Genomic DNA, 25853 nt, shown 5'->3' on the forward strand with positions numbered 1-25853 from the left:
TAATCCATGATTGGTGATGTGAGAAAGTAAGTAAATGTCTCAAAGTTTAAAAACAAAATTTCCTTCAACATCTATTTAATTGTCCTGAGTTATGATTTACAAAAGAAAGAAATGTTTGATTCTTTCTCTTTATGCACCTGTTTCAGAATAATAATTGGTTTTCTAGAATCCTCTAAAGGTGAACAAAAAGAGTGTGTGTGTGTGCATGTAGCATTAGGAAGTCATGGATTTTTAACATATTTGTTATGTTTCAATTCTTTGCAGAAAGTGTTCTTTTTCAAATTTTCCCATCTTTGGCGGAGATCCCTTTCAAATTGGCCCCTGAATCTTTTAACATCAACCTAAATGCTTCCTTGTTTTCTGATGGAACAAGATGTTTCAGGCTCATCTTGCACATTTCATGGCCCAGATCTAGAATCAGCATTTTCTGCAAGGAGCTCTTATTATTTTTAGTAGGAAATGATACTTAGAGACCACAGACTGGGCCCTGGGGGTGCTCACAGCTACTGGATTATCATTATTTTTGTACTTTTCAGTAGACAGAGCTAGGATTTTTTTTCAGACAAATTATATCACAGATTCACACTGTTATTTCCAGTTCAAATTTAGGGTTACATAGTTTTACTTCTTTGATTTTATACTGGTATTTCTTTTCTCTTATGCTGAAAAATTTTATTCCTTATATCATTGAAAGAATTCTATACCTATCTATATATTTATCTATCTCTATTATGAAGTATATTTGATTACATGTATGTAGTATATCCGACTATATATACGTGTGTATATATATATTATATTATATTTGGTATATCCATTTTATGTCTGGTTTCAGAATAATAATACTAACATTTTTATTAATAATATGATAACTGAAAACAACCTAAGACTTCTTTGCAGTTCTTTTTGTTCTTAGGATATATCCCACCAGGCATGCACAGTTAAATTACAGAGGTTTAAAGTCACTTTAATTAATTCCCCTTGGTGTAGTTCAACCATCAACTCAATGCATAGTTAGCTCAATGCACAGTAGGCTAACCTCTATTATTTTGCCTTTTATTTTAGTGGTTGCTTCTTTTAGATATATATAACACAAACTTTATGGTTCAAAGTTAAGTGTACAAAACAAGGTGCAATCAGAAAAGTATAGCTGTCTTTCCCTCTCTTCAGCCTTTTCCTGACTTTCTCCTACGGGAAACCATTTTAATTCAATTTTGCTTTATCCTTCCACTGCTTTTTAATGACATAGCCATATATATTTATATCCTCTCTTAGACGAAAGGTGCAGTACTACACACGCTGTTCTACACCTGCCAAGGTGACTTGTGAATGTAAAACTTCCTGAGAATAGGAAATAGAACCCACATATTGTAGTGTAAGCCCAGCAGTCCATTTAATCAGAAAGGGGTCAAGTCCTAAAGAGCTGGGAGCCAGAATCCTCTTTAGATTTCAACTTTGCAGAGCTCTGTTTGTGACCCATTCTGTGCTGACATTTTTATTTTCTTCCTCATACTTAGCTTATACCACCCCCAAGATCTCCCAAGACTCACAACAGTTATAATTAATTGCATATACTGATTCTGGAAATACCGTTTTCTTTTCAACCAGGTGGTTTGTCAAAAATATTTTTCTATGTTACTACATGACAATTATAACCACGGTTTTAATAGTAATTAACATTCAATAAGTACACATATTACAATTTGCTTAAACATATTTCATTGAAGGGCATTTTGTTGTTTTCCACCTTTTTTTGTTACATGGCAAATTTAAAAATTAATTTCTCTTTGCTCAAGAGCCTTGAATTATTGAACCGATGGGACTGACACCATTTACCTAATAGGCACCTGTGTTCTTTCCTCGGGTCCTTGTTTCCAGGGGTGGAAGTGTGCGGAAAGATGTAGCTCTTCCCAAAGAAAGTCTTTTTTCTTAACACTCTCAAAAGAAGGAAAATACAAAACATACCCAGGATGAAAATAGACAGGAGGAGGACCTTTAAACAGAACAAAAACCTTTGTGAAAAATTCTCATTTTTTTTTTCCAAAGAAAATTTTTTATACGCGTTACATGCAAAGTGTGTCATATTTGATTTAATATATGAATAATGAGAAAGACTGTGATTTGGGTCAGATGAGTCTCTTAGAGCCTGCTAGGGGAACAGGGTCTTATACTACCCCAAGGCAGGTTCTCCAGGTCCGAGAACTCACATCGATCCTCAACCAGGAGGCTTTCACTTGTTCATCATTCATCGTTCCCCACTACTTGTTCAATACCTTACCTGAAGCCTCAGAGAACTAAGGAGTTTACGCATTTCTTTTGATAAGATGAGGAAAAGACAACATAGGTTTATATTAAAAAGTTTCAGATGTTTTCTGGAGTATAGGAGGTGAGAGAAGGAGATTTATCAAGTGATCCCATGGTTGCCAATGTAGGGCGGAGAGTTTGAGCTGCCCCCTTCCGGAATCTCAGTGGGGAGAGCCCCTGTGAGTGGGCTCTGGGACAGGGGTGGCCTGGCTCATTCATGGGGCCAGGGGGAACCAGTGTGAACAGGCAGAAGGGTTGTTGTGCCTTGATGGGCAGTGCAGCTTGTCACGCAGCACAGAGCCAGCATGGGGGGGCCTTAGAAGGGAGACAAATACGTTTAGGCTGGATCAAACAAGTAACGACTGGTCTGTAAAGAAGAGGGGAAGGGCTCAATGAAAAGCAGTGTTTTAGAAAAACTGGTTGTCAACGCTATTCAGAATAGATTGAAAAAGAGAAGGAACTTGGAATTAGAGAGGCCAGTAAGGAGGCGATTGAGCTAATAAAGTCCTGAGTTCACAGAGACAGGACTGATGTATGGAGAATGATGAAACTACAGGAGAAGAGAGAGTAGAAGCAAGGACAAATTTAAAGAAAATAATCTATGAGTGTGGGAAGTAACAGGCAGTGGTGCTTCCAGGATTTGAGGCAGCAGTGACTGGGAGAATGGGTATTAGAAGCAATTCATTAGATCAGGAGCATTACGGCTGGGAACCAGATTCCTCCTTTTTTTTTCTTCTTTTTTTTTTAAACCTTTCTTATTCTTCCTTCTCATCTTTTTCATACAACTCTCTATCAAGTGCTTTCATATCTGACAACTGTTCCCTGGGGCTCTAGTAGTAAACAATACAAGGACAGTCTTTGCTATCACAGAACTTGCATTTAATTAGGGAAGGAGGCGGAAGAAAGAATAAGATAATTCATGCAGTGATAAGTGCTGTGAAGAAAGTGAAACAGGCCCATGTGCTGGATGGTGACTGAGGTTTGTAGGGCCTGGGTTGGAAAACTGCAGGTTGCAAACTCTGGAAAGTGACCTAAAGGAACCAGCCATGTGAAGGGTTGGTGGCATTTCAGGACATTCTGGAAAATGAAAAAAATATCTTAAAAGACAAGAACCGACTTGGAGAGCATGAAACAAAAAGAAGGCTGAGGGTACCGGCTGGTTCCCAATAAGGGCAAGGAGATGAGGGCAGAGAGTGTTTCAGTCAAGGTCTAATCAGGAGACAGAACCCAAACAAGGAACTTGAACACGGAGACCATAATACAAAGAATTATTCCTTACAACAAAGGGTTGGAGTAATGGAGGACCAACCAGGAAGAGGTAAAGAGAACTTAGCCACCACCCACAGGGCTAAGATCGGGAACCCCCTGCCCCCAGGCTAAGATGCAGACCTCCTTAAAGATTCTGTCTGGAGTGCCGAGTTCTGCATCAGTGCACCTGCCGGCAGGTGTCTACCTGGAACTTTCTGGGACCCACCTTCCAGGGTTCCAAAGAAGACTGTTCATGGGGAGTTGTCTCACCAGAGGCAGTCTGCTAACGAAGGGCTTGAAGGAGTTTGCAGGGAAACTGTTGGCTCCTTGGAGCCGCTGACGTCCAGGTGCTGGAGCAGCTGTGCATGCTGGAGAGGCTTGTGCAGGAGAAGCCGTCCACACAGCAGGAGCCAGACGCTGGGGAAGCTGTGTGTGAAGCATCCTGGTTCAGCAGAAGCCACGGAAGCCGAGCACTAGGGAAACCAGCCCCACTGCAAGAGCTGGGAATTGGGAAACCACAGGCGCTCCGGGAGCTGGGCACTGCAGCAGCTGTGTGTGCTCTGGGGGCAGGGTCTAGGGAAGCCATCCCCTTAGGAGCCTGCTGAGAGCACACTGGAGCAAGGAAGGAAACCGCCTCCTCTTAGAAAGTCTCCCCACCTCCCTCTACCGACAAAGGAGAATTTTTTAAAGGGCCCAGCTAAACGTTTGCAGAGCAGGCAGTGAGGCATAGATTTGGAGCTGAGAGGCAGTGAATTCATAACTGGCACATAGAGCCCTGATCCCGGAGGGCCTTGTAATACAGGTGATGACAGTAGAAGTATCGGTAGTTGTACCCACCACATCCAGGCATTGTTCTTAGCGCTTTCTGTATTTTAACTCATTTTATCTTCACAATCCAGTGAGGCAGATGCTGTCATTATCCCCGCTTTACAGACGAGGTGACTGAGGCATAGGGAGGTTAAGGCACTTGCCCACAGTCACATGCTTGTGAGGGGCGGAGCCAGGATTCAAACCTGAGCAGCCTGACACCGAGTCTGCCTGACAGACTCAAGTCATTACTGATCTTTGAACAAACAGATAAATCTGTCCGGAGAGATAAGTACTTGAAAGAACTTTGCAGTCAACCCTTTTGTGATTAAACCAGCCGCCTCTATTTTATATATTTTATAAATGCCGACATTTTAATTACTTTTAAAGTAAGTTACACATGTACCAGGGAACATAGAACAGAATATGCGGGGGGAAGGTGAAGAAATTGGGTGATGTGATTAAAATACTAGAAGATAGCATTTTGAGTGTGGTTTGATGGATTGGGGGCTCCTTTAGCATAACAGAAACAGAGAAGAGGGGGAAAGTTCAAAATTATTGTTATGGGTATGAAGAAATGTCACTCAGAAGATCTTGACAATGTTTCTCTCGTCACTGTTGGGTGGGGAGGGGACAGAACCGTGGTCCCCGTGGATGGGCTTGTGGGATGGGAATGTGTAGCATTCACAGTGCACCCAACACCGGGCTGGGTGGGCAGGGAAGGGAGACCTGCCCTGGGGGAGCTTGCTGTCTCGTGGCTGAGACACGGCTGCTTCTTGAGGTCTAAGGCAAGGTGACAGTGCCAGCTGGTTCTGCACGTGGAGGGGGTCAAGGGAAGGTGGCAAGGTAGCACGTGAGCTGGATGAAGAGCTGGCCAGGACAGCTGGTGACAGCAAGACGTTGTCGGTTCAGGGCCAGCGTCTGGCCAGGACCCGGACGGATGGGGGTTTGGGAAGAAGGATGTTGCACCGCCAAGAAGATGGTTCTGGGTCAGATGATCTAATCCAGGTCTCCTCTATCCTTTCTAGTTTAGTGACCTTGGGAAATTATTTAATCTCACTGTTTTCTTGTTTATAAAAAGAAATATAATAGTAATGTTCCTCACAGAGCTACTGCACAGATTAAATGAGATACGTGAAGCCTGTTTTCACCAGTGATGGTACATGCTCAGTAAATGTTTGTTGCCATTATTATTATTTGCAATAATAATATTATTTATAACATAATAATTATAATTATTATTGCTATTATTATTGAAAAAGGCTGAATATTAGAGTCCGGGAAAGAATAATAAGGATTAGATAAAAAAGTGTTTCATAACACATATGTGCATGTGTGTGTATGTATATAGAATTTTTAAATAGTTTTCAGTTGAAACCTTTGTTTTTGTGACAGGCAGCCTAGGGAAATGCTCAGTTTTGCACATAATAATGAATGCCCATTTTGTCTGTTACCATTTACAACAACTACGATTATTCTTGTCATCTCAAGAGAAAGGTTCCTAGATTTGCACAAAAAAATGAGCAAGGTCTACCACAAAAAAATTACCTAAGAGTAAGAGTGGCTTTATGGGTCTTATGCAGTGTATTTGAGAGCAGTCAGATGAGTCTGTGTATTATGTTTGGTTTCAGTATAGCATAGGAAATGTATTTTGTGTTTTGTTTGGTTTCCGTATAGAATAGGAAATCGCGTTTCCCAGGCGGAGAAGGGAGACTAAATATTTCTCATAAAATGAGTGAAAATCTTGTGCCATCAGGTCATGGGTTTTGTCATCGGGATGGCATTCAGTCTCAGCTCCTGCAACTAGCTAGCTGGGTAACTCTGAGCAAACAGCAGAATCTCGAGTCCCTGTGCTGACATGTAAAGTTGAGGGCATCGTCGTAGTAATACTCACCTCACGGTGAAATCGTACAACAGGATGAAATAATGCGTGAAAAGTGCCTAGAGCCCCACCAGGCACAGAGAGGGTGACACACACCCTCTGATACACACCAGAGGAGACCTCTGGGTCTCCTCCTCACCCAGCATCCCTGTTCCCAGCCTTCCCCCCTGGGCATCTCCAGTTCTAATGGCCCACTTTGGATGAAGCTGCCATGTTTATATGGACCTTGAGCCAGATAGTAATTGGAAATTTGATGGATAGGTAAGTGGTATAGGGGAACGGGGTTTCAGGGTGTCATATAAAGTCAGAGAAATCTCACACTCTCCTCCCTACCTGCACCCCTCACTCTCCATTCTATTCTTTCATGACAAATGGACTTCCTGCCGCAGTAGTGTTCTCACCAGGGGCTGAAGGAATCGACAGCATTATTTCTTTAGAATGAGCCATAACATCCCTTTGTTCAGAGGGATTGTAAATCCAGCATCCTCCGGATTAGATAATGTATGTTCGATATCAGTAGGAAAGAGACGGAGAAGTAAATATTTGCTACAAAATGTTTTTCTGTCGTCTTGAAAATTAGTTAATTTCCTGCACCTGACAAGTCAGTTCTCTGCCACACCCTCCTCCCCTTTAGAGGCAAAGAGAAAACAATCCCCTACAGCAAGGAGCCTGTCACTTGGAAATCCAGGGGAGATAATGTGACCAAAGTGCAGTGGCAGTGAATACTGATAAGGATGTGACAGGCCATGCTTCAAGTTTGGGGTCACATTCCAATGACTGGCTGAGAGATGAAAAGAAAACAAAAAATTAATCCCCCTCTTGGAATCTCATGCAGATTCACTTAGTGGTTGCTTGCAGCTCAGCAGTCTGTCTCTTTCTTTCCACATTAATAATCGTAATCACATATCCATTATAGGTTTTCAGCAACAGTGTAATTGCTTTCCCTTCCTTATTTCCTGGGACGGGAGGTCTGATGGTGAGAAAGGGCAGTTGTGTAATCGTTCTTTCCATGTAAACTCGGAGAAGTCAGTTGTGCCCTGAGGATATTGATGTCAGCTGCTTTGCTCTCTGGTGGAGGGAAGGAAGGAAATATTTTCATTGTGCTATTTTTAGACTTCAATTTGGATTTCAGTCTTTATGATACTTTGTGTACTGGGGATAGAGCTGCTGATGCACAATTTGGCTGTCAGATCCTGGGCTTTCTACTTTCCCCGGCAGACTTGCTGTCTCAGGACCGGATCTCAGTACTGCTCAGCCCTCAGTGCCCTGCTTGGTGGCCGAAAGTCCAGCCAGGCCGAGAGGGCTAAGACTCGCTCTCTATGGCCAGTGTTTGCCAGTGGAACTTGCTGCCCACCGGGCTTCGTCGGTTTGCCCGGGAGGGTTCAATCTGATCTTTCATAGGCATAGATATTCAGCACCACGCACGCTCTCTATAAACAAAATGAGGTCACTTGACCATCCTTGCTTTTCTTGCCAGCTTCCCAGAGGTGGTCGGTGAAAGCCAGAATGAGGGGAAACTCTCTCTTTGCTGGATTTCCTTCTGAACTAATGAGAAGGGCCCAGACACCTGGGACTCCAGGTTCTCTTTTTTCAGCAGTGATGGAAGGCAGTCTCCTAGGTCTTCCATATTTATGATGAACTGGTCCTAAACTCCAGAGGCGTTTAGGAAGTGCCAGTAATACCTGTCTGTGCTTGTCTTGTGTCGGGTGTTTCTTGCCACATGTGCTAACATCCAGATCAGTTGGTGTCACACTGAATCCTGTGGGTGCCGGCGGCGTGTCCATCCGGAGGCTTCAGGTTTCAGCACGTAGGGCTCCCCAGTCAGGTGCCTGCTTCTCAAGGTGTGGACTGTCAACCGGCAACATCAGAGTCATCCAGATTTGGTTGAAGGGCGGAGTCTAAGGCCCATCCCGGTGTGCGAACCACAACTTCATTTTAACAAGATCTCCAAGTGATTCATATGCACATTAATCCCTTTTTTTCTTTTTTAAAATCACAAGGCTTTTTTAGAATCTCATGAAATCTGTGGACCCTATTTCCATGCAAATGCACCCACACTCAAGATTTTGCAGGGAATTTCAGTGAGTGCAGTTCCCTGAACTTCAGTAAGACCCCTCTCTGGGGATCTGGGGGCGTGCCTGGTGGAACCCTGAGGCCATGGGCCCCCCGCCTTGCTGACCCGTGTTGCTGCTTGGTCGTCCTATGGACTAGCCTTCACTCTGATGCCTGATCTTGTACATTTAAGGAGCAGGTAGGCACTTGTCATCTCCCCAGCCCCTTCACCCCTGCAGCTCTCGTTTACCAGCCCTTGCTGTCATGCTTCTCGTGGGACCACTCTGCTCTCTGGCTTTCTCCTTCCTTAGTTTAGGGCCGGGATGCCAGGGGGTTTAGAATAACCTGCGGTGGGAGCAGCTGAAAGGTATCAGTACCAAGGCCCCTGCGCATGCGCATGGGCTCCTGAGCGGAGAGCACGGCTTCTTAGGTCTTCCTCCTCTTTCTGCTGGCGGCGTCCATTCTGCAGACCCCGCTGGGAGCTCTGGGCTTTGATTTCTTCCAGCCTTGATGGCGGCCTGAAGAAAGCACAAGGCAGACTGCAGCTCACCCTGGGAGAAATGTTTTCACTCACTGACTTATCAAGGGCACGCTCTGACCTTGAAGGCGTCCTCGCTTTGGGAGGGAGCAAATGTACGTGGATGATTACAATCTAGGATACACGTCAAAACAGAGGTATGGGCACAATGCTGCGGGACCACGAATGGAGGATGAACACGGTGTATACCAGCCGCTGCCAGTATTGTCGTCCCGTCCCCTCCGTGCCTCACCTCCCGGGTGCCTGGTGCTGTCGGACCGCGCAGGTGTCTCCGTCTGCCCTCTCCTCACCCGTGTGGCCTGTCATTTGTGACGAAGTCTCGTTTGAGCTCCTTTTGCTGGAGGTAGACACTGATCACGCCTTTTGTTTTGGGGACTGCGGCTCAGCCTGTGGCCACCCTGACGAGGGTGCAGCTGGCTGGCTGGGCTCCCTTTTCAAAGTTAGATACAAAGCCTCCGTCCCTGGCAAGTGTGCTGTTCGCTGTCTCAGGAGCCGTGATCGTTGTCTGTTTGGAGCTCACGTTACACCTCCTGTGGTTTGTGGACAGAGAAGACCGACGCCAGGGAAAGCCCACCGAAGGCGTTCACAATGACAGGATGAGCTGACAGCTTCGCGGCTCTAGCCCCCCTGTGTCCCCACGGTTCTCACGCTGAGCCGACATCATCACCAGGCTGGGCCTCGCGGCATCACGGCATCACTCGTTCCCAAGGAGCTTTTACTGTTCTTGATGGAACACAGTCTGGGGACGTTTCTCTGTTTTCTTTTCTGTACGGCCAGAGGCACGTGTCTGCAGAGCTGCGTGGACGCCCCAGCTCCTTGACTCTCTGGCTGCACGTTTGTCCCATAAAACGTTCAGGTGGGAGCTCTTTGGCAGGTCCCTCTGCCATCCCACCTCTGAGCTGTCTTTGGGAAGGCGCCTCTTCTGAGAGGCGGGAAGAATAATAGCTTTCACCTACAGGGTGGGGTCTGGCTCCTTTTCTTTTCAAGTTGAGCTACTGGAAGTGCCCAGGAGATAAGCTGGGATGCGATTTACCAGGCACTCTCTCTTCCCGTCTTGCTCCTGTTTCTCTTTAAAATTCCTTGTCTGCCCTCGGTGTGGGCATGTGTTTACACTTATCCTGTGGCTCTCAGGACTCAGTGTAGCTCTCTTACTTCTGAAGAGCTCTGATTTAGAAGCCCTTTCCACAACTGCCACTGATCAGACATGTCCCCACAAACCATGACAGGGACTCTGCAAAGGGGGACGTTTAGTACCAAAGGTAAGGCTGCAAATTTTGGCAAAAAGGCCAAAGGAAAAGAAGTGGACAAATTCAAAAATAATTTAAATTTCCTTCTTGTTATAAAAGTAAAGTATGCATGTGGTTTATTTGAAAGGAAAAAAGAAAGAAAGAAAGGAAGGAAGGAAGGGAGGAAGGAGAAAGAAGAAAGGAAGAAAGAAAGAAAGAAGGAAAGAAGGAAAGGAAGGAAGGAAGGAAGAAAGAAAGAATACAGCAGAAAGTGGTAAAATATAAAGAAAATCCTCTGTCCCTCCCCCAACTATGAGGAAACAGTTTCAAGTATATCCTTCCAGAAATACTTCACTCATGCATAGGCATATATGGATGTATATGCCTGCCCTTTTGTTATTTTTAAAAACTCAAATGAGATCTTAACAGAATACTGTTTGTTCTGTGCTTTACCTATTTTCGTTTAATTCTTTTTGGAAGCCTTTCCATTTTAAGAGGCTTAGCTTAGCCTCCTATTGTGAATGGTTGCACGGTGTGTAACAATAACTTTGCTTGATTTGTTTTCTCCCTTTGGTTGTTTCCAGTTTTTTCTTGTGATGCAATTACTGTACTTTTTCACACAGCTCTTTTTTCTTGTCTGAATATACCTGTAGGGTACATGCTTCAAAGTGGAATAGCTAGCTCAAAGACCATGTGCTCTTTTAATCTTAACAAGCATTGCCAAATGACTTTCCTAAAAAAGGGTAATGATTGATTTGCACATCTTTACCTTGAATGTGGCTGATTATGTTTTTATATATTTTTTGGCCATTTGTATTTCTTCTTCTGCTTATTCTGCCTATTTTCTCTTGGGATGTTTGTTTTTCTTCTTATTGATTTTCCTTGAAAGTTAAGGAATTTGACTCTTGGACTATGCTGTATATTAGAAATATTTTTACCTAATAGGTCATTTGTATATTGATTTTCATTTATGGCATTTTTTACTGTGTAGAAGTTGAAATTTATATGTATCCAGATTTGTCACTTTTTTTCCTGTTTGACTTCCAGGTTTTTGTGTCTTCCCCACTTTAAAATTGTAGTCAAATGATTTAAAATTTCCATTTAGTCATTGAACAGCTTAGAAAACAATGCAACACTGGCACAGTTGAGTGGCATATTGAGATTTTACTCTGACTTTAATTTTTAATGTAGTCAGTCTACTGGGATCACTTATCAGGAAAGCTTTTCCCCTATTAACCTTTATTAGGATGGGTATTTTTTAACTTAATTGTTTTATCTGCTTCAAATTGGAGGAGTCCTTTAAGTGTAACTTCCCTGAAAGTTCATTCAGTTAATTAAATACTTACTGAGTTCTATCATGGTTAATACCTTGCTAGACCATATGATTCATAGGATTAAAGAAATGAGTATGACCTATTCTCAAACCTCATTAAGTACCTACAGTAGAAGGTATACATACATAAAACCCAGACATCAAGGAGGAATATAATAACTGTCTTAAAAGTACTATAAAATGCCATAGGAGTTCAGAGAATGGAGACTATATATGGTGTGGGGATCAGGGAAGAGTTCTTTACTAAAGTGACATTTGAGATGGGCCTTGATGAATTGGTTGGCTTTTTAATGGGTGGGGATTTTGGAAAAGAAAAGTCAGGGAAGTAGTCGTCTGAAGTTAGAAACTTCTCCGTTTGTCCTGGGAAGGGCAAGTGGTCCACTTGGGTGTCATCTAGGAACACACAGGAGAGCTGTGGGGAGGCATCAGAGCAGAGCTGAGGTCGACTGGTGAAAGGCCTTGAGGGACTTGGCTTTCCATCTGGCAAGCAGTGAAAGCCACTAACGTTTTTAGAGCAATAATAGACGGGATAGATTGGAAGAGTGAAATGTCTGAAGGCTGAAAGCCTCATCATTAACTGCAGGGGTGAAGAAATGAATTGCTTAATTTGGGGTAGAGTCAACAAGGAGAAGAATAGACCTGAACAATGTTCTCCATTTATGATCTACAGTTCGATGGAGGGAAAGAAAAATGTTGAAAATGACCATGATTTCTGGCCTTCACTCAATTCACTCTTTTTTTTTAAAAAAATTGAAGTATAGTTGATTTGCAGTGTTGTATTAATCAATTTACTTTTTTTTAACTTTTTATTTTATAATGGAGTATAGTTGATTAACAATGTTGTGATAGTTTCAGGTGCACAGCAGAGTGGTTCAGTTATACATATACTTGTATCTATTCTTTTCCAAATTCTTTTCCCATTTAAGTTGTTACATAACATTGAGCAGAGTTCCCTGTGCTATACAGTAGGTCCTTGTTGCTTATCCATTTTGAATATAGCAGTGTGTACATGTCAGCTGAGATTGACATGTACGCAGTCAACTTACTCTCAGCACGTGTTGAGTCCTAGTACCTGTCAATGGGCTGGGCGCTGGGAACAGAGCAGTCAGCACAGTAGACAGGACTGCTGCTCTCAAAGGATTGAATTCTAATGGTGCAAGAGCAACACATAAGGCAGGAATAAGAGACCATGAATATAAATAGAGAGATTAAGAGGAGGAGCTGGGTTGATGGAGATACCTGATGACTTTGACTTCATGTTCTAAAACTGAGCGTTCAGTTGTTCCAGATAATTATCTACCTAGTTGTTTCTGATTGTATTCTCTTTCCTTCTTTATCTGGGTGTTTACAACTGGGTGATGTAAGGGGGAAAAAAGGTAACTTGTTGCTTAGAGTTTTAAAGAGGCTGCAAAGTTGGAAAAGCCTTCTAAAATTCGTGGCTGATTGGCTTATCCACAAAGGAAAGGGAACTGAGCAGACTCATGGTCAGAATGTATCTTTGGCTTTTGAGGATGCCTTAATTTTCTCACCTGTAAAGTGGAGGTCTGTCCCAGCACAATCATCTTACTTTGCTTACAATTTTGTAGGTCATAACTCGGGAAGGGCATGGCTGGGCAGTTCTCACTAGGGGTTGTGGTCATGAAACTGAGGTTGCAGTCATGTCAGCTCAGCTGGACAGGAAGATGCCTCACGCACATGACTGGCAGCTGAGAGTGACGTCAGCTGCGATCGTAGCCGGTGCCGTTGACCAAGCAACTGCATGTGGTCTCCTTGGCATGGATCTCAGGACAGATGGAATTCTTGACTGGCAGCTGGCTTCCCTCAGGGCAGGTGTCCCAGAAGAGTTGGTGGAAGCTGCATGACCTTTCCTAGAATCAGTTGGTTACAAGAAAGTCACAGCCCAGAATCAAGGGCAGCCCAGAATCAAGAGGAGAGGACTAAGACTCCACCTCTCAATTGTAGGAATGTCAAAGAATTTGAATTGTGATTTTAAGCTGCCACAATGTTGCAATACTATCTACTTCATAAGGTTATTTGGAGGATTAACAACTTTAAGAACAGCTCCTGACCAATCACTGTTAATTAACAGTAGTGATGATGATGGTAGTGATGGGGATGATGGGGATGGTGAGGATGATGGGGATGATGGGGATGATGGGGATGGTGAGGATGATGGGGATGGTGGGGATGGTGAGGGTGATGGGGATGATGGGGATGGTGGGGATGATGGGGATGGTGGGGATGGTGGGGATGGTGGGGATGATGAGGGTGATGAGGGTGATGGGGATGATGGGGATGGTGGGGATGATGAGGGTGATGGGGATGGTGGGGATGATGGGGATGTTGAGGATGATGGGGATGGTGGGGAAGGTGGGGATGATGAGGGTGATGGGGATGATGGGGATGGTGGGGATGATGGGGATGATGGGGATGGTGGGGATGGTGGGGATGATGGGGGTGATGGGGATGGTGGGGGTGATGGGGATGATGGGGATGATGAGGGTGATGGGGATGATGGGGATGGTGGGGATGGTGGGGATGATGAGTGTGATGGGGATGATGGGGATGATGGGGATGGTGGGGATGGTGGGGATGATGGGGGTGATGAGGATGGTGGGGGTGATGGGGGTGATGGGGATGATGGGGATGATGAAGGTGGTGAGGATGATGGGGATGTTGAGGATTATGGGGATGATGAGGATGATGGGGATGAGTGACTGCACTACGCTTCTGCAAAATATATTTTATTATCGTTGGAACGTTTACTCTTGGATGGAATTAATTGCTGGTCTCACCCAATCTATATTTCTTACATAATAATAGAATAATAAATAAATATGGACCACAGTGGTCACACCTTGGCCACCATACATGCACATTTAAGACTGATTTTCATTTTATTAGTGCCTACTAGTATTCAAGATTTGAGAACTTATATACTTTTTCTACTACTGTTGCTCTTTTATATATTATATATATCATTTTGTATCTTCCTTTTTATACTCCATCCACTGAGATAGACATGAGATATTATTTTACAAATATAGAAACTCAAATGGAGAGAAAGTACTTCTCAAAGGTCACCAACTTTGTAGCAGAGGCTAAACTCCCATCAAAGTCATCTGATTTTGGCTGAATCAGCTCTGTTCAGCCACAACTAATAGGCACACCAGCTCTAAATGGCTTAAACAAAAATAGGAATGGACACCTGCATTGGTTGCTTCAGCAACTAAGACTTGTCATCAAAAACCCAGATTCTTTCCTTTTCAGCCAATTCCATTCACAATGCATCAGCTTTGCTTGGAGGCTGCTTCCATTAGGGTCACAAGATAGATACAGTGGTTTCTTTGTTCATTGCTGTTTTGGGAGAGAAAGTAAAAACTATTCCCCGCCCACCAGCACCCCAACATGGGCCACAGAACATGGTCTGATTGAGCTAAGTTCAGCTATCTGGGATTGCCAACCCCTGGACCATAAAGGCTTGTCCAGTAGAATATCATAGGTCAACTATTTTCCTCTAATCACAGTCTAGCTGAGGAGCTAGGGTGGGGTTACCATCCAATAAGTCCCAAGGAGGGAGAGTTGGTTACCTGAATACTCCCCGAGTTCTGTTAGGAAGGGTAAAAAGAAGAAGGGGCATTGGCTCAGAAAACAACAGTGCCCACTACAGTATCCTAGACAAACACTTTTTCATACACTACATTTCCTCTTGTCATATTATCAGATGGCATTCTGGGAAGCGGGCTAAAATATCCAAAAGTCTTTGTTCAGGGGAGAATTGTGTTAATCTTCTTTCTTGGAAAATAAAAGACAAAGGAATAAAATTTAAATATTTCTAAGAAAAACAAATTTTAAAAATTGGAGATTAAATCTTTGTTGCCCAAGGAATGGAAAGATTTTAGACACATGAGAACTAGTAGTGTTTAAGCAGTTTGCAGTTGAAAGCTTAGTACCATTGGGCATTCACATATCAGTTTGATAGTTTCCTCCATCGTAGTTATAGAAAAAGACCTGGTTATTTTCAAAGTTTCTAAAGAATGAGGTAAAATGCTAATACTCTTTTTTTTTTAATTAATTAATTAATTAATTTGGCTGCATTGGGTCTTCGTTGCTGTGCATGGGCTTTCTCTAGTTACAGCAAGCGGGGGCTACTCTTCATTGCGGTGCGCGGGCTTCTTATTGCAGTGGCTTCTCTTGTTGTGGAGCATGGGCTCTAGGCGCACAGGCTTCAGTAGTTGTGGCTCGCGGGCTCTAGAGCGCAGGCACAGTAGTTGTGGCATATGGGCTTAGTAGCTCCACGCCATGTGGGATCTTCCCGGACCAGGTCTCGAACCCGTGTCCCCTGCATTGGCAGGCGGATTCTTAACCACTGCACCACCAGGGAAGTCCCAAAATGATAATACTCTTTTTTTTTTTTTTTTTTTTAATATTTTATTTATTTATTTATTTATTTATTTATTTATGGCTGTGTTGGGTCTTCGTTTCTGTGTGAGGGCTTTCTCCAGTTGCGGGAAGTGGGGGCCATTCTTCATCGCGGTGCGCGGGCCTCTCACTATCGCGGCCTCTCTTGTTGCAGAGCACAGGCTCCAGACGCGCAGGCTCAGTAATTGTGGCTCACGGGCCCAGTCGCTCCGTGGCATGTGGGATCTTCCCAGACCAGGGCGCGAACCCGTGTCCCCTGCATTGGCAGGCAGATTCTCAACCACTGCGCCACCAGGGAAGCCCGATAATACTCTTTAAGTGAAAATATTAATAAGTCAGGAAAGAGAGTTTGGTAAGAAGAACTGAAATTGTAGGTGTCTGTGTTAGAATTCAGTATTTCCATTTCTAAAATGGATAGAAGCTTGCCCACAAATTTCCTGCCTACCCCCCTCTATTAACATCATTCTCTGTAAATAACACACTCATGCCTCAGTTTCATGAGGATTCAAGCCACAATCAGATGATCTCTCTTGGACCTCATTTAACTTTTTACTGGGAGGAATAACAGAAATGATGAATCTCAATTCTCTATTCAAGAACTTTCTCCCAAACACTGAAATTGTATCTTCAAATTGCCTCATTATTAGTTATGAAAACATCACCAAAGATCTCACATAGCTCAAATAGCTGTAAGTCATTCATTTAAGGGATTATTACTAAAGACCTAATTCTTCTTCTGAACAGGAATAGCAAAACATTGCAAGACTCTGAAATTAGCCACCACTCTCTTTATTACAAATGGATTCAGTAAGAAGATATTTTAAAAATCTAAAGCTTCATGACATTATTACATGAGCTATAATGAAGCACTGCAATTTTATATCTACAGTGATTTACTCACCATTCAGTATGTGTCTCTAAAATTGGTTTCCAAACTTTGACATACGCATTCTAATAGATATTTCAGGATAAATATCTTTCACTTTCACTCAAAGACCACACATACTATATCTCATCAAAAAGAAAATGGACACAAAGTTACAGTATTCAAATCACTATAATGTAGAAAATTATTTACAAAATGAGCAAACTCTTTTCCCTTAGGAAATTTATGAGAGGTCGGCTGCTGGCTGTTTCCCTTCAATCCAGCCCTGCACACACCATGAGAAATCAGAGAGATGCTGATGGATCTGACAAGTTAATAATAAAAAATATCTGAGAACCCCCTGGGCAACTGAAAATGATTTGGTCTCCATGTGGGGAAGAAACAGATGATAAAGTGGAGGAGAGGTTTTCGGGCATGCCCCTTTCTTTCTCCCACATTGCTTGGGAAGGCCAGTGCCCACTGCGTTGCTTCTGGAAAGACACAAGCACCTGCTAGCCAGTGAATCAGGGGAAGTAGGACTAGAAGACCAGCCTCAAAGGAGCCACCATGGGAGAGCTTGGATCTTGAGCATTCCTCCAGACCTCCCAGTTCCATGAGGGGTAGATAATTACAACTGAGGGAATCTATGTATTTCTTCAAGCACAGACGTACAGATTATTCCATCAGAGGTTCTTTTCCCTGAGACGATGTCCCACCCTCCCACCACATAAACCTACTAGGTTGGGCACAAGTTAGGGCCTTGGCATTATCCCCTTCTCCAAAGACCCATCAGCAGCCAAAGTGGTTAATATGCCTAAGGAAGCATGAACTCATATGGAAAATACACAAGACTTCTTAGGGGAGCAACTGCTATAAAGGAACTACAACAATGGAAGGACTCTTACCTGATGAAGTGTAATTAGACACAAGATGTTCAATAGATGTATCGTGTATTTCCCAAAGATAAGGGAAGATATTGGAGATAGGAAGTAAAACAGCAAGTTACAAAGAAACCCAAATGGAAATTCAGAGAAGGCAGAATGTAAAAACTGAAAAAAGTCTCAGTAAATGGGTTGAACAGCCAGGTGGATTCTGTTGAAGAACCAACTAGTGAGCCAGACGACCATTCAAAAACTCTGAGGGCCTGAGAAACAGAGAGAAGGAAAAAAAACAAAAGTTAAGCAATGTACAGAATAGGATTATTTGATCAAAGTTCATATGAAAAAAAATGCCAGAAGAAAAGAAAACAATTAATAGAGGCAAGAGAGGAAATATTTGAGGGACTAATGACTGAAAGTTGCCCAGAAAAAAGGAAAAGCTATAAGACCTTTTACCGATAGGCTTAATAACTCTAACAGAATAGAAAAGAGTGGGGTGGTCAATAGGTTGTAATTAAAATTTATATATAACAAAGATAAAAGAAATTTCTAAGGGCAGATCATCTAGAAAGGGATAAGAATTAGATCTCAGACTTTTCAATAACAACATAGAAGGCAAGAAGGCAGAATATTAAGCCAAACCATTATTTAGAGTTTGAGTGTGAAATAAAGATGTTCTCAGACCTGTAAGTTCTTAAAAGATTTACAGGGCTTCCCTGGTGGTACAGTGGTTAAGAATCCGCTTGCCAGTGCAGGGAACATGGGTTCAAGCCCTGGTCGGGGAAGATCCCACATGCCGTGGAGCAGCTAAGCCCGTGTGCCACAACTACTGAGCCCACGCACCTAGAGACTGTGCTCCACAAGAAGAGAAGCCACCGCAACGAGATGCCTGCGCACCGCAACGAAGAGTAGCCCCCGCTCGCTGCAACTAGAGGAAGCCCGTGCACAGCAACGAAGACCCAACCTGGCCAGAAATAAATAAATAAATAGGCCATCTCTCAAACCACTAAAAAAAAAAAAGTTTTAAATGAAAAGTAAGTTCAGGAGGGCAGTGTGAGTTATGTGAGAGAGTATATGAAAGAAACTTTAGTAAATTTTACTGTTGAGGAGATAGAGAGCTTACAAATAAAACAAAAATGTATCTTAGTAAAAATCTAGAACTAAAATATGGCCTCGAGATACACACAAATGTATCACCTTGCAGATGGGATGGGGATAGAATGAGGGGGTGGTGAACGTTTGCTAAAGTGCAGCCCAGGTAGCCTCATTCCGCCCCTGATCTACTGCAAGTCCCTCAGACGACAAATGAAAACTTAATTTCACGCAAAAACCTGCACACAAATGTTCATAGCAACTTTATTTATAATATTCCCAAGCTGGGAACATCACAGATGTCCTTCAGTGGGTGAATGGTTGAATAAACTGTGGTCCAGACAGAGCATGGCACACTACTCAGCAACAGAAATGAATAAACTCTTGGTATGTGAATCTCCAGGGAACTGTGTTGAATGAAAAAAGCCAATTCCAAAAGGTGCATTATTTATGATTCTATTTATATAATATTTTGAAATGGCAAAATTTTAGAAATGGGGAACAGATGTAGTGGTTTCCAGACACTAGGGATGGGGGTCAGGGTGGGAAGTAGTGATGTGGTTATAACACAGCATATAGGGATGCTTGTGGTGGTGGAGTTGTTCTGTACCTTGAATGTGGTGGTGGATACATGAGCTTACACAAGGGATAAAATTATACAGAACTATAGACATACACATGCACACACACACAAGAGAGGACATCTGAATAAGATCAGTGGATTGCACCAATGCCAATTCCCTGGTTGTGATATTGTACTATATTTTTGCAAGATGTTACCATTGTGGGAAACTGACTAAAGGATACATGGATCTCTCTGTATTCTTTCTCACAATTTTATGTGAATTAATAGAAAGAAAAAGGAAGGTAGGAAAAAAGAAACAAAGACATATAACTTTTAAAAATTAGAAATCTTAGTTGTAATATATCACAAAAACAGCAACAATTAAACAGTAATTACAACACCTGGGTTAAAGCCAGTAATCCCAAAGATTAAATTCCAGAATGGATTTTTATAAAATTCAGCCAAATGTTTTGTATTGCATTCATTTCTGAAAAAAAAAAAGTAAAAATAAAGTTGAACATAGAGTGTGGTAAAAATATAAGCCAGGAAAAGTGGAACTAAAAGAATATTGGGGGTTTCCCTGGTGGCGCAGTGGTTGAGAATCTGCCTGCCAATGCAGGGGACACGGGTTCGAGCCCTGGTCTGGGAGGATCCCACATGCCACGGAGCAACTAGGCCCGTGAGCCACAAATACTGAGCCTGTGCGTCTGGAGCCTGTGCTCCGCAACAAGAGAGGCCGCGATAGTGAGAGGCCCGCGCAACGCGATGAAGAGTGGCCCCCGCCTGCCGCAACTAGAGAAAGCCCTCACACAGAAACGAAAACCCAACACAGCCAAAAATAAATAAATAAATAAAATAAAAATTTTTTTTAAAAAAGAATATTGGGGTAACAATTATAATATCAGACAAACTAGCACTATATGTAAAATTTTGGGGACAATAATGTTGCCAATTCTGGAATTCAATTACAGAAAAATATGAAAATGAATAAGTTTGATGGTAGGTATACAAGTGTTTGTTAAGTTTTCCATATTTTTCTGTATATTTAAAATATTTTAATAATTTTAAAACTAAAAAAAATTTTGTAATAAAAGAAAAAAATATTGGAGATGATTAAAGTATTACTCAGATGAAAATTTAGAGCTTTAAATACATTAACTAAAAATTAAGTAGTAAGAGAGGAAAATCAAAGAAAGAAAACTAACAAGCATTTAACAGCAGAAGCTAATAAAAAGATAATAAATCTAAAGAATGACAAAAAAGTAAATATAAAGATAAGATCAGAAATCAAGGAAATAGAGAACAAAAATCAGTAACAAAGATTAACAAAGCAAAAGGTTGTTCTTTGAAAAGATTAATAAGCTAGCAAGCCTCTGATAAGACTGAACAAGATAAATCAGAGAAGAGGTAAATAAATATTTAAATAAAGTACAGAATGAAAAGGAGAAATGTCTATGGAGACAAGTGATTTTAGAAATAATTTTTAGGGCTTCCCTGGTGGTGCAGTGGTTAAGAATCTGCCTGCCAGTGCAGGGGACACGGGTTCAAGCCCTGGTCCGGGAAGATCCCGCATGGCGCGTAGCAGCTAAGCCCGTGCACCACAACTACTGAGCCTGTGCTCTAGAGCCCACGAGCCACAACTATTGAGCCCACGTGCCACAACTACTGAAGCCCGTGCACCTAGAGCCCGTGCTCTGCAACAAGAGAAGCCACCGCAATGAGAAGCCCATGCACTGCAACAAAGAGTAGCCCCCGCTCACCGCAACTAGAGAAAGCCCGCGTGCAGCAACGAAGACCCAACACAGCCAAAAAGTAATTAATTAATTAATTAAAAAAAATAATTTTTAAATTTCTGAACAAACATTACAGTACATATGAAACCCGTGAGAAAATGGATCGATTTCTCTAAAAGATATAAATTGTTAAACTGGATACAAGAAGAAACAGAAGGTCAGTAGACTATAAAAATTAAAGATATTGAACTGGCAATAAAATGCTTTCTTCAACAAAAGCCTTAGGAAAAGGATGGGGAACCCAAGGCAGGAATAAACTGGCAATGGATAGGTAAAGACAATTCACAGGAGGAAATCTGAGTGGCTGTGAAGCGATTGTAGTGGAGAAACACAACTTCAAACAAGATGCCATTTGTCATGTATCAGATTGGCTACAATTAGGAAACTGGACAATAGAGTCCAGTTTTTCTAATAAGGATGGTCTCTTCTCATGTGTACCAGACCCCATTCCTGCTCTCTTGCTCCAGAACATGGCTCAGATATCTGTGTTCTCTTTCTCTCTTTTTATTACTTTAGGATTATTTTTTGCTGTTACTGTTGTTGGGTTTTTTTCTTTGTTTGTTTTTGGCTGCGCCGCGCAGCATGTGGGATCTTAGTTCCCCGACCAGGGATTGAACCTGTACCCCCTGCAGTGGAAGTGTGGATCCCTAACCACTGGACCTCCAGGGAATTCCCCTCTTTTTTAAATTTTAGACTGGCATATAACACAATCAGAAAGTGCACACGTTGTGAATATAATGCTTGATGAATTTTCACAAAATGAACCTACTCACCACCATAGAAAAATAAAGCACTTCTAGTTACACCAGCAGCCCTCCTTATGCCTCTTCCGTCATTACCCCTCTTCTTCCCAGAGAAGCCACTATCCTGATGTCTAACACCATGAATTAGTTTTGCATATTTAAAAACATAAAATAAATGGAATCATGGTGCCTCCTCTTTGCCTTTTTGTCTAACCTTATGTTTTTGAGATTCATCCATATTGTTGCAGATGGTACTAATTTGTTCATCTTCTTTGCAAAAATTCCAATGAATGGGACATTCCACAATTTATCCACTCTTCTATTTATGGCCATTTGTTTTCCCTCCCAGGTTTTGGCTGTTACAAATAATGTTGTCCAATCATACATATATAGAGTTGATCTTCATTATTGGTGGATTTTGTGTTCGTGAGTTTGTCTACTTACTAAAATTTATTCGTAACTCCCAAATCAGTACCTGCAGAGCTTTCCCTGTCATTCATGGACGTGCCCAGAGTGGCCAAAAATTTGAGTCACCTGATGTGCACGATCCCAGCTGAGGTCGAACAAGGCAGTGCTCTGTTTCCTCGTTAGAGTTTTCATACTCCAGACAAGTGCCCTTTTTGCTCTCTAGTTAATGCCATGTTTTTCACATCTTTGTGCTTTTTTCTTGGTGATTTTGCTGTTCAAATGGCCCCCTCCCCAGCACAGTGCTGAAGTGCTCTCTGGTGTTCCTGAGGGCAGGAAGGCTGTGATGTGTCGTACGGAGAACATATGTGTTTCGTAAGCTTTGTTCAGGCCTGAGTTACAGTGCTCTGACCATGAGTCCAGTGTTAGTGAATCAACAGTATATATTAAATAAGGTGTTTTTAAACAGGAACACACATAAAACAAGGTTATATATTGATCAGTTAATGATAATGTTGTAACCAAAGGCTCACGGGAAGCTAACCCTCCATTTCCCCTGAGAGCAGTGGTTCAGTATCCGCTCATTCAGTGCTCATGGTGACTACGGAACATGACGACTGCGAACAATGAGAATATGTGCGTTTCATGAGTATAAACCTAGGAGTCGTGGTGCTGGGTCATGTGATCGACATATTTTCAACATTAGTACATCTGTCAAAGAGATTTCAAAGACACTGTGTTCATGTACAGTCCCATCAGCAGTATAGGAGAGGACTAATCATTCTTTACCTTCTCTGACACTTGGTATTGTCAGGCTTTTAGATTTTAGCCATCTTGATGATGTGCAATACATCACACTGTAGTTTAATGTGCATTCTCCTGATGGTTGATGGCATGGTGCATCTTTTCATAAGGTATTTATTGGCCATTTAGATGCCTTCTTTTGTGAAGTGTCTGTTCAAGTCTTTGCCCTTTAAAAAAATTGGGTTGTCTGTCTCTTTCTTATTGTTTTGTAGGATTCCTGTTTATATTCCAGAAGCAGTCCTTCATTGGTTACATGTATTACAAATAACTTCTCCCTCTTTGTGGCTTACCATTTCATTCTCTCAGTGGTTTTTTTTGATGAATGTAAGTTCTTTATATTAATAGTCAAATTTATCATTTGTTTTCTTTATAGTTAGTACTTTTTATATCCTGTTTGAGAGATCTTTGTTTACTATAAAGTCATAAAGATATTATCCTACACAGGCATACCTCAGAGATATTGCAGGTTTGGTTCCAGACCATGGCAATAAAGCAAATATTGCAATAGGCAAGTCACACGAATATTTTGGTTTCTCAGTGTTTACACTATACTGTAGTCTATTAAGTGTGCAAGAGCATTATGTCTAAAAAACAATGTATATACATAACTTCATTAAAAAATACTGTATTGCTAAAAATGCTAACCATCATCTGAGACTTCAGCGAGTTTGCTGAAACTCTTTGCTGGTGGAGGGTTTGAAATATTGCAAGAATTACTAAAATGTGACACAGAGACATGGAATAAGAAAATGCTATTAAAATAATGGTGCTGATAGACTTATTTGATGCAGGGTTGCCACAAACCTTCAATTTGCAAAGAAAAAAAATCACTATTTGTGAAGTGCAATAAAATGAAGCAAGGTATGCCTGAATTATTTTCTAGAAGTTTTATTCCTTTATTTTTCACATTTTGATCAACAATCCACCTGAAATTGATGTTTGCATGGTATGAGCCAGTAATCATGAATTTGGTTTTTTTTCCTATAGTGATATCCAGCTGACGTAGTGCATATGTTTAGAAGACTGTCCTTTCCCCACTACACTTTATCACTAATGCTTTCATGACATATTTCCATCCTTTTGTCTGCAACCTGTTTGTATCCTTATATTTATGTATGTCTCTTGTAAGCAACATGTAATTAGATTTTGAATTTTTTATTCTAGTCTAAAATCTTTGACTTTTAAATACAGTATCTATTTATATTTAATGTAATTCCTAATATATTAGGGAATAAATAGTTCTATTTTGCCATTTTCCCTATCTGTATCACATTCATTCCTGTCTTCTTTATTGCTTTCACTAAACCAATATTTAAGTATTTTTTAATTTAAAAACATTTCTCCCAAGCTTGTTAGTTATACATTCTTTTAATTTTTCTGTTTTATGACTACCATAAGGGGTTCAATATGAATCCATGACTTTTTAAAATTTAATACAAATGAGCACTTTACTACTTTCTGGACAACACAAGGAACTGAAACTATTTTAATTCCTTTCACTCCCTCCTTCTCTTTGTGCTGGCTAGCATGTATTTTAATTCTTCATATATTTTAGATCACAAAAGAAATTATTATTACTGTTTTTTATATCAACAGCCACTTAAATTTACCCACACATTTACTCTTCCCATTGTTTTTCATTCCTTATGCATGTCCTTGCTTCCAGCTGGGATCATTTCCTTTGTTATGGATATGGATTCTTTCAGTTTTATTTATTTGAAGATATCTTTCTTTTACTTTTATTTTTGAAGGAAATTAAAAATAATTGTGTGATTTATAGATTGTTAGGTTTTTTTCCATGATTTTTAAGATGTTGCTTTATTACCTCCTGGCATCCACCATTTCTGTCACCGATATACTTCCTTGAAGTGAATGTCTTTTTTTCCACTAGCTGTTTTTAAGAGTTTTGATCTGTCTTTGTTGTCCAGAAGTTTCACTAAGATGAACGTAGGTGTGTTTTTTAGTTTGATTTTCCCTGCTTTGAGATTGTAGTGCTACCCGAATGTGTAGTTTGATGTCTCTTGTCAATTATTTGAAAATTCTCAACACTAGCTCTTTTAATATTGCTTCTGTCTCATTCTTTCTCTTTTACTTCTGGATTCATCATTTACAGGTACAGGCTTTAAAATAATGATGATTCATATGTTGAGGAAGATAGAGGACATGATGGATAATTTCAGCAGAGAACTGAAATATATTTAAAAAATCAAATAGAAATTATAGAACTGAAAAATAAAGTAACTAAAATTTAGAACACAGAGATAAATTGAATAGCAGATTAGACACAGTAGAAGGAAGGATTATTAAATGGAAGATAGGTGTATAGAAAATATCTAGCCTGAAGCTGAATGAATGGATGAAAAATACATACTTTCATTTAAAATTTCAGGGGTTTTTTTTGGCTTTCCATGAAAGTCAAAATGTTTTGTGAGCGTTGAGTCTACATTCCTCATAGCTTTAGTTGCCCTGAGCGGAGGAAGGGCTCCCTGTGCAGGGATATGTCCTTTCTACTAGCAAGAGTTCACTTCTCTCTATTGCTTTCTGCCACTGAGGCTGAATATCAGTTGTTATGGTTTATATTACCCCTGCACTGCTTCACTCATTTGTGTTACCTGGGTGAGTGTGGTTTAGTAAGGGAAAATGGTGGGGGAGGGACAATCTAGGCAGATGAAATAGCACATGAAAAAGTACTTACCCTGGGGGAGTTGGGCAGGTCTGGGGACTCAAATTAAGGCAGCAGGACTAGAGCACAGACATGAGTGGGGGTGTTGTATTGGGCCACTGAGTCTGGAAAAATATTTAGGATCTTGGATAGCCTTACAGACCAAGTAGCTAAGAAGGACTATACTTATTTCACTGTTATTTGATGGTAAACAGATTTGGCCCTTCTGAATCT

At 41.4% G+C, this 25853-nt stretch overlaps 1 protein-coding gene across 1 annotated transcript in view; it reads left to right on the plus strand.

Annotated features, from left to right (window-relative positions):
• DISC1 (DISC1 scaffold protein) overlaps positions 1–25853 on the plus strand; it is a 363915-nt gene that overhangs the window by 304628 nt on the left and 33434 nt on the right. The window lies entirely within an intron of this gene.

The sequence above is a fragment of the Balaenoptera acutorostrata genome, chromosome 16, assembly GCF_949987535.1.
Source record: "Balaenoptera acutorostrata chromosome 16, mBalAcu1.1, whole genome shotgun sequence".
NCBI lineage: Eukaryota > Metazoa > Chordata > Mammalia > Artiodactyla > Balaenopteridae > Balaenoptera > Balaenoptera acutorostrata.